The sequence below is a fragment of the Melanotaenia boesemani genome, chromosome 24, assembly GCF_017639745.1.
Source record: "Melanotaenia boesemani isolate fMelBoe1 chromosome 24, fMelBoe1.pri, whole genome shotgun sequence".
Classification (NCBI taxonomy): Eukaryota; Metazoa; Chordata; class Actinopteri; order Atheriniformes; family Melanotaeniidae; genus Melanotaenia; species Melanotaenia boesemani.
In genome coordinates, this window is record NC_055705.1 from 2,486,283 (window position 1) to 2,490,049 (window position 3,767).

A 3,767-nucleotide genomic window follows, 5' to 3' on the forward strand; every position below is an offset into this window, starting at 1 on the left:
TCTGTTTAAGATCACTTCTTGTAATAAAATCATTCTTTTTATACATCAAGATGGCGTCCAGAGCTCTTCTTCTTACCTGAAACTATTTTTCCACATCACCTGCTTCCACCAAACAAACAACACCCCTGCATGGGATGTACCACCGACAGACAGCCGACGTGGTGGAACAAGTCCAACCAACGGCTAGAGAGGGCTGGACTGAAGGACAGCACAGAGGCACTAATCATGGCAGCACAGGAGCAAGACTTGAGTACCAGGACAATCGAGACCCAGATCTACCACACCAGGCAGGACCCCAGGTAAATATCAGGACAAAGAAACACGAGGAACCGGAGAAATACCAAGAACCCAAGATAGAGCTGGAGAAAGCCTGGAAGGTGAAGGCACCAGTAGTAACAGTGGTCATGGGATCACTGGAGGCCGTGTCCTCCACACTGGAGAAGAAGCTCCACCAGAAGCCTGGAGAACCATCAGACATCTCCATCCAGAAGAGCAGCTAAGAGCTAAGATACTGGTAGGACCCTCAAGCTCCCAGGACTCTGGTAGAGGACCCGAGCTGGAGATGAAACACCACCCAGCCTACCCAGGAGAGATGGGAGGTTGGGTGGAGGAAAAGTTTATTTAAATATTATTATTTTATATGAATATATTCACTAGATTATTCCTCATCAGAGAAAAACAAGATTTCATTTAGTTTAATGTCACAATGTGGTTCTTTCTTACCAGTAATTTACATCCTTTCATCATAATCACCACAATAATCATTTCACACTCACTGTTTAATGTTCACTGTCATTAAGAACAACGACAAACATGTTTTTCAATAAACACTGTTAAACAATAATTAAACTATACCAAACTAGACCAATATTTACAATAAACACTCAAACAATCACAACTATTTACAATTATTGACGAGCAAGTTCCCTAAATTCTGTTTAGGATCTTTCTCCTCCACATGCTGGTATCCAGCCACATTCTGCTCATCAACAGCCTGCCAATGTTATGAAGCAGAAAACAGAAAATTACTGTTTAAAACCTTTAGTTTCAATAACATGCGTGAACATACAGTATGTAGAAAACAGCAGCAAATAACTGTTACTGACACAGTTTCATGTGAGGAATCTCCAGCCTCAGATATGCCAGAGGCCAGCGTGGAGGAGGTGCTGGGAGCAGGTTGAACCTCCATATCCAGCACTGTGGCTCGTCTGTGAGGTCAGAAAAGCCCTCATCTTCCTCATCAAGCACCACATCGTGCTCCTCAACCAACCGGGCGGTCTCCTCTGAGTCAGGGTTCATGTCCTGCAGCTCCTGACCAGTCTGCTGGAACAGATACTGAACTCCTACGAGTTCGCCTGAGACAAGACCGAATAAATAAACACCATGCAGACTGGAATGAGTAAAAACCAGTCGGCTGGAAGAATCATGAAATACATACACAGTAACAAAAGGCTAAATGTTGTTTTCACTAAGCAACACAGTTTCACAGGTAAACAGTACAACACAAGAGTTTTCAGAGAGATGCAGCCTCATGCTTTTCCTTTGTCCTGGTAACACTGATGTAATTCTGACCTGTGTAACATGAGGACGGACAGAACTCTGGCGCCACCTTTCTGCCAAACAGCTTCTTGTAGGTTTGGTTGACAGAATGCAGCAAATCACCAGAGTAGCAGCACAAAGGAGACTTCTCAGTTGCCATGGCAGCAACACCTGGTCCTGGTTCCACCTGTGTAGCCCTTCCAACAGGTAAACCTGAACATTCAGGCTGTTGGCACTGCTCCCTAGAAGTACATTGAAACGTAACATGAAATATCAAACTGAAACATTATTGGCGTACACAACACATGAACCACATCACACACACACCCACACGTCAACAATAACACACACGTTCTGGTTTCAGTTCTCTCAACACAAACCTGCTATGAAGCGGTTTAGCTGCAGATGAAAAGACTCCAAGGAAGTTGAGCCTCTGGTTCACCTAAACACCGGCAGACACACACCTCCCTTGGTCAGCTCCCAGTTTTAGTGCAGAGAGCAACACCTGGTGGATCTTGGATGCTCTTCACATGCTTCTTCTGGACCCACCAGATGTGCTCCATCCTCTCCCGATCAAACAGAGGAACACCAAGGGAGTTTGGGGGTCTAGAGCCTGAACAAAGTTTTATCATCGGATGTTTAAATCTGTAGGAAAAGACTTTAATGCTGGACAGAGAATGAAGTGTAGAACTACAGATGCTCTGGCTGAAAAGGTCATCACTCACTGAGATGCAGTGCTGACCGGAGAACCAGTAATCTCCACCTTCCATGACTTGTTTCTGTAAAACAGAGTCTAAGTAACTTGTATTAACAACCCACTTTTAAACAGCTGACGTGTGATTGCAGTTTACCTGAGACACTTTCCTGGCCATGGCGACATTCGGCTCTGCAGCTGCAACATGTGAACCACCAAGTCTTGGTTTGGTAAACTGAAAGGTAAGAACTGTGTAATGAGAGGCCGTTTACTGAACTAAATATATTTATCTGTAGCCAAGAGAACTAATATTAAACATGTGTCATTGTGAAACGGAGCTTATTATGTTTTAAACTGTTTACCTGTTCACATTCGTTCTGCTTGTAAAGCTGGTATTGTGATAACTGTGTGGGGTATTTTAGTGACGCTGGCCCTTTAAGAGCAGCTCCAGACTAGAGCACGCAGGCTCGTAGGTTTCCGTCACACCGCGTGCTGCCAGCAGGAGTACTGGAGTAGTGATGTACGATGCCACTCGCTTTTTTTCTGATCCGATACCAAGTAAAATACAAGCCAGTATCGGCGATACCGATCTGATACTAGTCTGATACCGGTCTGATACCGATCTGATACCAGTCTGATACCGATCTGATACCAGTCTGATACCGATCTGATACCGGTCTGATACCGATCTGATACTGGTCTGATACTGATCTGATACCGGTCTGATACCGGTCTGATACTGATCTGATACCGGTCTGATACCGGTCTGATACTGATCTGATACCGGTCTGATACCGGTCTGATACTGATCTGATACCGGTCCGATACCGGTCTGATACCGATCTGATACCGATCTGATACCGGTCTGATACCGGTCTGATACTGATCTGATACCGGTCTGATACCGGTCTGATACTTTGTCCAGAAACTTCATGTGTTTGGAAAATCACTTTGAAAGCAGCTCCGCTGAGGAGAAAGGAAGTGGTGGTAACATTTTCATAGAATACTTAGTCAATCAAACTTAAATTACCAGTAAAATTGATAAATAAATACATAAATACCACAATAACTGCATGTTTGTCAACACCTACATATTAAAATATTTAGTTTAGTCAGGCTGGGAGGCGGCGCAGACAGGAAACAGCTCTCTGGAGGGCAGCCAGGAGGCCGCGACCACAGGAGCTGGATAGTCCAGCAGGATCCACCCAAAGACAGGCCCTGGAGTTAAAGGCGGAGGAGAGTGTCCCCCTCTTGTTGCAGGAACCAGAGGCGAAGAAGGAGCCTTCCTTCTGCTGCTACACCTGTACAGAAACACAACAAAGCAGTTCTTACAGCTTTTACAAGTAAACTAAGCTGACAATCATCAGGAGCTCCTAAAAAAATAACCCAGACAGCAACAAGATGTATCACATCAACAACCAAAGTACCAAAGACACACACATAAATAATAATAAAATAATCCTAAACAAAAGTATTTCTTAGTGTATAAACACACTGGACAACTCAGTGACTGTCAGCATGAAGAGGATGAGGA

At 44.4% G+C, this 3,767-nt stretch overlaps 1 long non-coding RNA gene across 2 annotated transcripts; it reads right to left on the reverse strand.

The window, feature by feature from the left end:
• Positions 1-692: 692 nt before the first annotated feature.
• On the reverse strand, positions 693-2,766 carry LOC121635326. 2 transcript variants are annotated; one of them, XR_006009393.1, is made up of 6 exons: positions 2,596-2,766; positions 2,391-2,468; positions 2,265-2,318; positions 1,920-2,152; positions 1,573-1,781; positions 693-1,355 (listed from the first exon to the last, which is right to left on the reverse strand). It is a non-coding gene; the product is annotated as an uncharacterized LOC121635326 (long non-coding RNA). The 2 variants fall into 2 exon arrangements; XR_006009392.1 differs by having other exon boundaries at positions 695-1,355; positions 2,391-2,766.
• Between the last annotated feature and the right edge of the window lie 1,001 nt (positions 2,767-3,767).